The 10,075-nt window shown below is 40.5% G+C and overlaps 1 protein-coding gene across 7 annotated transcripts in view; it reads right to left on the reverse strand.

Moving 5' to 3' along the window:
• Window positions 1-9,737, reverse strand: part of itsn1 (intersectin 1 (SH3 domain protein)) — a 57,458-nt gene extending 47,721 nt beyond the window's left edge. For all 7 annotated transcript variants that reach the window (XM_087849976.1, XM_087849977.1, XM_087849975.1 and 4 more), the window contains exon 1: window positions 9,578-9,737. The gene's annotated coding sequence lies outside the window, so the exon portion shown is untranslated. The remainder of the gene's footprint in view (window positions 1-9,577) is intronic.
• Between the last annotated feature and the right edge of the window lie 338 nt (window positions 9,738-10,075).

The following is a 10,075-nucleotide window of genomic DNA, read 5'->3' on the forward strand; positions in this document are numbered from 1 at the left end:
ATTTTTCCATTTAGTCCCACAGGGATCATGTCACGCATGATAGCAAGAGTTTAATACATGAAGTTCTCAGATGGCGACTCATCGGATTTCAAAACAGCATAAGGACAGATGGAATTTAGTCTACAGTGCTCAAACAAATCATAAAACTATTGATTATTGAATATTGCTGTATCAATAAGACTGCTAAACCCTTCAGTATGAATCTGTCCTTGGCCGATTGAAGGGCTTGCTGTGGAGTGTGTGTGCCCCACTATCATCAGAGTGGGAAGACAAAGTAACCAACTTAAGTAGGTCAGAGGAACAAAGCCCACCCCACACACGCACACACGCACACACATGTGGCCCGATATTACACGAAAGAATATTGAAGCAGCTGAGCGCCTGCAAACATTTTTGCCTAGTTTAAACAACACACAGGGAGAAGTGATTAAACTTCTAATCATCTACAGAAAAATGATAGCAAAACACAACAGTTTAGAGGTGATGCTAAACAGATGGTGCCATTTACAAAGAATGGAAACAGTAGCAGAGCGTGTCGGGTTTATAAACTGCTGAATTATTTTTACCTTCCAGCATCTCAAAATCTAGTGAATGAAAAGTCGAGTTGCATAAAGTCCTCACCACAGATTAAGCTGCTTGTGAAACAAACTGACGTTTGTGTACAAGAACCAGTTATACACAAAACCCAAGTAAGAACAAGAGGATCACACCCATCGTGACACTGGAGGAAAAAATAATAATAGCGCTGTCCAAACATTCGTACTCATCATGACCTTAGAAGAAGCTTGAATAGTTGTGACAGATTAAGGACAGCTATCACTCGACTCAGTAGGCATCTTAGAGGTGTGCCTTATTTTTTATTCTTATTTATCTTTATTGCATTGTAATTTAATAAACTGATAACAGCATAGTGAATGAAGAAAAGCACTCGCTGGGCACACCTGAAATATCAGAACAGTCACATGTCAACGTCGCTCTAAAATATTTGAGATTCTCAACAAAAACAAGAAATTAAACACAGGTAAATTATAACAGACATACTGTAAGACATTTCAATCAGCTGATTGTCAGCAAGCGTTCCCTCTACGTACATGTAGATGTTTGCACATGCACAGAACAAATCTGGTTTTGTATTTATGATTCAAACAACTTGTCAGATGTAGAAATATTTTTAAGACACCACACGCAGCGTGTTTTTATTAAAGGTCGGAGTGATTCATTATTTCATTGCAATTTTAAACACATTTTTTAAAACAATTTTGGGCATTTTCCTGCCGAACCTCAACTCTGTCATGTCGTGGGTAAAAGAGAAATATCGAATGCCACAGATAACTATAGATCAAAGAACAGCTCCCAGTGAAAAGCCGAAGCCCATCACCAGTCTGACCTTTCAGAATAAAATAAAAGATCATATCAGGATAAAGATATTTGTGCCTTCAGTCCTGAGCTAAAGCTGCAGGATGTTAAGGCAAACATATGGAGATGACATCAAATTCAAATAAATGCATCAGGAGAAACATATTCAACGGCAAAGGCTCCCGATATGATCTTTAGGCCAGATCCCCCAGCTTGCTTTATTCATCAGCACGCACAGCCTGAGTGTGACCTTGCCTTTGCAGAACTGTACGACAAAAACAGGCACAAATCTTTCTGAAACAATAGCAAGTACTGAACAGAAATTAATTTGAAGCCCTTTGTTGCATCGAATCTTTTGTCATATTTATCATGTGCAGTTAAGGGTTTAATGCTCTGTTTACCCCGTATATATGCACTGTAATTGTGGGATTAGTCTCCATAATTAGAGCACTGGGATGTAACTGGAGTCTGTTATCATGGCTTGTGGCAGATGACTGTTTAAGCCCCTCTGCCCCCCCCCCCTCTCTCACACACACACATACACACACACACACTAAAGGCTTCTGGTTGTCCCTCCCCCTCACATGAAGCTCCTGCATTACTGATGCTCCATCCACTCCAATATTCTTATGTCTGTGGACGTCCTCTGAACTGTACTGTACCTCACAGAAAGAAATGCTGCAATCTATGCTTATAGTTTCCAATTCCCCTCAAGCGCCTTTTCTACTTCTGTCTTAAAGTGAACATGTTGCTCTTAATCAGAGAAGTGAAAAAGCACCTTATGAACACAGCAGTTAAAAGAACTCCTGACACTGCATTCAGCACAGAGAAAATGAAACGAAGAGTAAATGTGATGTTCACTCACAGTATAAACATGGTGATAACACATAATGAATGTCAGTTTTTTAAACATTTACTCTATGATCACTTCACATTATGCCGGATGAAATCAGACAACAGATTGCTCCACCTGTGATTGCAAACATTGTCATCACAATCTTCTGAAGCAGCTCTCCTGTTTTACTTGTTGGTCTAACATGTGTCCACTTATGTCAACTAATCAGGGTAACGCAGATCATTTGTTACCATTTTATATCGGTGCTCTTTGATACACCATTTTAAACTTTTAGTGGGTCAAAAATTCATGTGACAGGAAACACATGGTGCAATCGTGGCTCAAGAGTTGGGAGTTCGCCTTGTAATCGGAAGGTTGCCGGTTCGAGCCCCGGCTCCGACAGTCTCGGTCGTTGTGTCCTTGGGCAAGACACTTCACCCGTTGCCTACTGGTGGTGGTCAGAGGGCCCGGTGGCGCCAGTGTCCGGCAGCCTCGCCTCTGTCAGTGCGCCCCAGGGTGGCTGTGGCTACAATGTAGCTGCCATCACCAGTGTGTGAATGTGTGTGTGAATGGGTGGTTGTGTAAAGCGCTTTGGGGTCCTTAGGGACTAGTAAAGCGCTATATAAATACAGGCCATTTACCATTTACATAAATGTCATATTGTGGAAATGTCACCTGTTATTGGCAAGGCCCTGTTATTCACCCGATACTGTTGCGTCACTAAGCAAGAGATTATTATTATAATAATAATCACAATTATCATCAATCATCATCATAATTATTACTATTATCATCAAGTAGAATGTGAAGTTGTTTTCTCCAGTTAACATCACAGTACAATGTGATGCATTAGAAAACAGACTTCTTGTAGTTGAAAATCGAGGTTTGGAGCACGACTACCCACATAACAGCGCCGCTATACTCAACGCTTTGTTTGTGTCCTCGGCTGATTTTGATGTCATTGTGCCACAATCTTTGTGTCCTTGGTCGCGCACCTCCCTTAGTAGTTTTCGAGGAAAAAACAACTTACCCACATTAGGTAGGAAGGAGAAGCAGAAGATCACTGAATGACAGAACTAAACCCTGATCTTAAGAACATTCATTTGTTATTTTGTTGTTGCATCCTGTCAGATGGCTTAACAGTGAGAGTGTTGATATTAATAACTGCAGGCTCCTTGCATGAGCGCTCACACGCGACATACTCCCCCCACATATAACTAACATGTGCATTTTATCAAACACACACCAAGTCCAACCCCCTCCTTCCTCCTCTTCTCACTCACACGTGAAAGACACACCCGCTCTGAACACACCCTGTGACACTGACCCCGAGCTCTGCATCCGTCTCCAACACGCTCTACCACATTTTTTATCACGTTGCTGTCAAGTGCTGAGGCTTGATAGGTGGCAGTACCCACACCCACCCAGCACAAACACAAGATTACCAGAGCAGTGTCTCCATCAGCTCCTCGTGCATCTCTCCCATCCCATCATCCCCCCCAGGCTTCACATCCCACTGACATAAACTGTCTCTGTGGGCAACCCCACCTTCTACATCTACATCTCTTCAGCATCTCTGGACATTTTTCCCCATTCCACGTTTTAAAAAAACATCTAGGATACATCATAGGTTTGCACATTTATAAATTCAGAACTACTACTCTATAGTTATATGAGCTAGAGCAGGGCGATATGACCAAAAATATTTATCACGATATACATTTGAAAATTTGCGGTAACGATATAACTGACGATATAATTGACACTAGACAAAATACTTTACAACTCCACAACTTTATTAGTGCAAAAAACCCCATCAATGTATTTTCACTGAAACAAGCAGCTGTTTTTTATCTGCATTAAAGTTATATAAAAATGTAACAGTGCAAATTCCTTGCTGACAGTTTAACCAAAAGGCATTTCCAGTGGAAACTGGCCGACATTTCCTCAGCATAACCATGTTTAATATCCACAAAACGTAAAAAGAGGTTATACACACACAATACGGTAATATTATGTTGAAGCACAGTACGTATCACTCCGCGAGGCTCCGCCTACGATAGCCGTAATGCTCCGACAATCCATCAAGCGGTGCGGGTTTGTAGCTTAGCAAAGTCGTACTGAAACATTTGACAGATTTTCGAGCGCCGTGTACGACATACAATCGTTTCGAGGTCAGTAAACACAACCAGAGTTCATACATAAGGCACACGGGATTATAAGGGGCTCTGTCGACTTTCAGAAAAATCAAAGGATTGATTTTAAGTGTGCCGTATTTTCCAAACAACACGGTAATAACGACGGCCCGCTAGCATGCTCTACCAAAAATAGTGCTTTGTTGTGTATCTGACGGACGAAAGCTAAACCGGTTCCACACCACTGAAGTTGCAGCATTTTTACAAACCAGTTCTGGTTCATCCGTTTCATTCACCAAGCCACTTTCGCTCTTCTCATTCTGCGTCGCCGCCATGTGCGTATGTAAACAAAGGCACTGCGCATGCGCCTTTTACCCATATTCTATCGCGATATTTCATTTTCCTATCGTTGCCCAACATTACACCGGTATTACCGTGAACGGTATGATATAGCCCAGCCCTAATATGAGCTTTGCTTCGACTATCAACCAGAAATCTATTTTTTTGTTTAAGTGTTTATTATTTATTTATATTTATGCAGTCTTACTTCTGTAACACTTTTTTAAAAACACCATTTCAACACTCGTTTCCTCTTTCACATCATCTTCTCACCATCTGCTCCACAGACAGTCCTCTACAAGAATGAAGCACACACACGTTTGACATTAGCCTCCTAACCTGCTTACAGTCAACCTGTTTGGTGCCAAGGACCAACTGAGGTTAAACTAGATCATTAAGTCTTGACGTAAGATTATTTAATAATGTAATTATCTTGATCATTGTGTAACTCTGTAAATACAGTATGCTGGTTGAACGGGCCTAAAAGCACTATGTTAAAATGCATTAGATTCTATAATGCGTTTCATTGATTAGAACTAGGAAAAGTTAAATAAATGCATCCACAGACATTTAAGCAACTACCTACAAACCATTTTTTAACCTCAAGAACAGCATCGTTGAAATATTTTGCAATATTTTATCAGCCTGAAACACAATGGCCCTGCTTACCTCATCGCACACTTTGGAACTGCTGATACAATAAAGAATAATGCTGGTTGATTTTAGTGCTGCCCAGCTTCAGTTGAAACTGTTATCAATATGCTGACTGCTTTGAATAATTTTAGTTGCCACTATATGAGCTCAGCTTGTGCCACATTATCTGGAGGGGGACCTGCTGCTGCTTCACTCTGGCTGTTGTGCTGGGTAAATTTAATAGGTACAGGGTCGCATCTGACATCTATCGGTCTCCTGCAACTGCTCTTAGCTAAACCATTCTTGACCTGTTAGTTCTACTCTGTGTCTGTTTCTGTTTCTGTGGGTGTATTTCTTAAGAGTGGACTTCCCTCTTTTTCCTCTCTTTTCTTTTTTAAAAACCTGAGTTTTACTGTCTCGAGGAAACAGAATCAGAATACATCAGCTGTGCTGTGAAGCCAGACTGACTCCATTATTTTTAAGTTGTGAAAGTGGAATCAGAGGACCACCATTCCCCATTTTTTGGAATTAAAGTTTATCCACCCGCTGGATTTATTTAGGCAATTTAATCATGACACTAACAAGAAAAAAATATTCAAACCAAAAACATTTCATTTCTTGAAAGGCCCCTCCTGCTACCAGGGTCCTGGATAACATGTCTTGCCTTCTCCCTGATTAGTAATGCTGCAAAAACTTTAAAATCTGAAGGCAAGACCAACTTCATCAGTGGTACAGCAAGTAAAAAGGAAATACAACCCTATTCTCACCATGTAGCTTCTTAAATTCTGAGCAGATTCGGAGCCTCACAATTTTGCCTCACTCAAGCTGCTCAAACACTTTTTATCCTGAGATTACTGTTAGTGCTGATTACCTGTTATTCTTGAAATGTGAAATAAAATCTTGTTAAACAATGATTACAAAGCAAGTGACGAATAATTGCGTAATTTGTCCTGTATGTTCATACCGTACATCCTGTATTGTTGTGAATAAACATGTAATAAGGCAATATCAGTGGCAACACCCATTACGATGGCTGTGCAGGAGCTTTGAGCTCAAGCTGAAATTCTGACCCTGATACCAAGGTTGGAAATCTTATTTAGCACAAAACTGAAAAATTCCCATGTTACAGCAACCAAAGCAGTAAACAAAGCAGCGAAGGTAGTGAAATGAGAGAATAGAGATGTGTTGAGTTGCAGTTGCAGTATATACTTCCTATATCTGTCCTTCTTACACTGTTAACCGTCTTATCAGGTTAGCCAATGGTATTCTTTGTCATAGGGTATGGCAGTTTGACTATACGGTGTTTCATCACTGATACACAGATAAGAGAAAACTCCCAGGCCTCTGGTAGAAGATCAAGTTTACCAAGATAAGCAGATTTGTTAAATGTTGAGTTGGGCTCCAGGTTATGGTTTTCAATATAATAGAATGCAGATTAACCGCCTAATCTATCTTAAAACTTTGTCCTTGTTTGTGCACTATACTGTATTTTTTACCCTCTAAAAGTCCTGCAATTAAAAAGAGTAAATAAAAGAAAACAACCAACCCTGTTGAATGGAGCTCTGGGACACACTGGAACAAACTGTTATGCGATGCTGAGATTGATGTTTGGTTAATTAAAAAATCTACACCTTTTGAACTCTCGCAGTCCCGTAAAAATCCCACTTCCACTTTCACACCACTGTTGGGATGTTGTCTTCGCTGTAGTCTTCACCAGGTTAACGCCTAACATGCTAGATGACATCTAATGCTATCCATTGTTCGTCACACTTTCTAAGAAGTCACAGAAACTCTCCTTTGCCACATATCACTCATATATATCAACATATCACTCGTTTGTCAGTCTGTTTGTGCACTCACAATCACTTTTTTCAGCTCATCATTTAGAGTCACAATGAAGACACCGAGATAACTAAGAAAAGTCTGCTGTGTCTGAGTCATTTTTATAACCCTTCATGCAGTTAGGTTTACAGGAAACCACAGGTGTGGTATTTTAGTGACCACAGACATATTCACCTTTGTTGCACTGAGCTTCTACTTTTTCGCTTTATTAGACAACCGTACTGGTTCACCAATTACCACAGTAGTTCACGTTCTTTCCATACAATAAACACACTGTTGTGAGCATTGTTTGTGACTGTTTCAAGATCTGCCTTCTATCTACAGGAGAAGTCAGGGCTGTATGATATCATATATACATAAAGCACATTTTACAAAGAAATATAAAAAAGGCCCTCCTCTGTGGTAGTTGGGAGATATCTTGGCCAATCTGCTGCTAAAATAACCACTGGCAACACGAAGTGAGTGGATGATTTCTTAAAACAAACGACTGAAGCCAGAACCAATCAGGGAAAATATATTGACAATGACTGACTTATGATAGAGACTCTAAATACACTTAGAAACAATCAGAGCCTTCAATGTCTACTAGCAGTCCACCTTAGATTATCAATACCAATAAAGGCGCCCTCTGCATATGCCACTTTTAAGGCGCATCTCAAACAATGGTTTATCACAAACCAAGCATGTGGTCATTTTAAACACTTTTATTGTGTGATATGTTGTTTGTTTTGTTACATATCTTGATGTTTTTCTTTATCACATAGTTTTATGTGACCTGAACAGTCACAACTGAGGCAAGTTAGCAGTTTTGCTAAACTCTGGCTTGTTAGATCTTCTTGCACTCATGTTCATTAACATGCACCGTCCCTGTTAAATAAACACAGACCTGCCTAAAGCCAAAGTCCAGCACAGACAGAGAGAGCAATTTTAAAAAGATGCAAAACAGATCCAGGTATAAGGTTACTCTGGTGCATGGCTGCTCCTTTCTACATCTACCATCTGTCTCTGTTGTGAACTGATTGATTCCCTCGTAACTGCTGAAAGACTGTTAGCTAGCATTACACAGCATGCTATTCAGTGAGTGCATTTTTGTAAATGTACAGTAATTAGTGCATGTCATTATGTTTTGTTCTGCTGAGGAGAGTTAGCTGTGGATCACATTTTTTGTCTCGTGTTAATTTTGTGTGTCAGGTTAACACAGGTCCCCTACCAATAATGACTATTATTAAAATGCATTAGACAGACTTGAAACGCCACATCTGGCATTTTGTCTTTTTACAAGTATCACGTTATTGAATTTAAATCCTATTACCTGAACATTATCACTGATTAGAACACGCAGAAATTACAATCCCAAACAAGTGTAATAGTGGATGCAGACCCAACAAGCACCAGCCATGAACTGAGTGAGAGTGCAAAGCAGAAATACAACAACACTTCCAAGCAATGTCCAGTTAGGTTAGCAAAAAATAACGTGCTCAGATTTCTTCCTTTCATTCTTAGCCCACTTTCTTCCAGTTTTCATAACAACATCAAAGCAGTACTGGCTAGATTTTCTTTTCTTTTCTTTTAATCAACTCGGGAATGAAACAAGCTCCAGTCCTCCCACCTTCACGACGGCCACTCAGCATCCACGTTACCATGGAAACCAGACCGAGCCGATGGAGCCTAGTAAGCCCTGTCAATCAAAACGCTGATGTTACACCTTCTCTAATGCAGAGGGAGTGTGCTAAATTCTCTGGAAAACAGTAACAGGAAAGATTCGTTTGGCAATCCCTCCTCACTTCCTGCATCATCTCAGCTGGACTCGCCAAATGATGAAGTGTGTCGCTTCATCATTTGTGTCGCTTCACACACGGGCGGTTTTAAGCCCTTTCAGATAGATTATAAGGCACTCGGAGCGTTGTTTTGACTGGACAAGCAGCTGTGGCTAAAATCCGGACTTATATCAGCAAAGGCTAGGCTTACTGAACAAACCTCCACCCTGAGAGCAGCTCTCTGACCTCGCACCGTCAGCACTGTCGTCTCATCATCTTACTCTCAGCCGATCCGGGTACTAACGACACTCCATATAAACACAAGGAACACGTTTGTGAAATTAAACGTTAGGTCACAGGCAGGCAATGCAGATGCAGTGATTTAACATTAGCATGCAGGCTAACTATTAACAGTGGGTGGGTAGCATCGTCTTAACAGTTTCCTTACGCTCCGATCTTGTTGCAATAACTAATATCACGCATTTCCTTAAATTCTTGAACATCTCATCACATCACTTATGGAGGCTGATAGGAGTACATCCCACGTCGGTAAAAAAAATATCAATTTATTGCCCCCAAAGCTGTCAGTGCAGTTAGCGAGCAGGCTAACCAGTGATGAGCTAACGCCAGCCCGCTCAGGGACATTCTTTCACATCACCCATACTGCACTCGGCTCTTACCTCATAGTTCACTTTCCATCGTTGAATGCTGAATAAATTAGGCAGATGGGTGCTTATGTGACCACACAATGTGGTCTCTTCTCTCAAAATTTGCTGTTTTATCACTAAAACCCTTTCCGGTGAATCTCCCGTGGCTCTGGAATCCTGACCGACTGAGGGACAGCTGGAAAATGGGGTAACGCCACTGAGATATCGCGAGATGTTCTCTCACGGTAAATTACATCGACGCAATCTCGCGAGAACGGTTTTCTTGTCCGGATCACAGGGATTCTCTGCGAAATAAACGGATTAGTAGCGCTCCTGTCGGCAGCTGTTAATTAGAAAATACATACATTCATACATTTTAAGAATAAATTAATAATAATTTAAAAAACTCTTAGCAATAATGTAAAATGTGTAATGAATCAAATAGATAAATAAATACGACATGGCTAAGATTTCATCCTTGCAGGCAACACATACAGAAAACCAACACCAAAATAAAATAGCCTCATTAAG

This window comes from Neolamprologus brichardi, chromosome 13 (genome assembly GCF_056152115.1).
Source record: "Neolamprologus brichardi isolate AB-2024 chromosome 13, ASM5615211v1, whole genome shotgun sequence".
NCBI lineage: Eukaryota > Metazoa > Chordata > Actinopteri > Cichliformes > Cichlidae > Neolamprologus > Neolamprologus brichardi.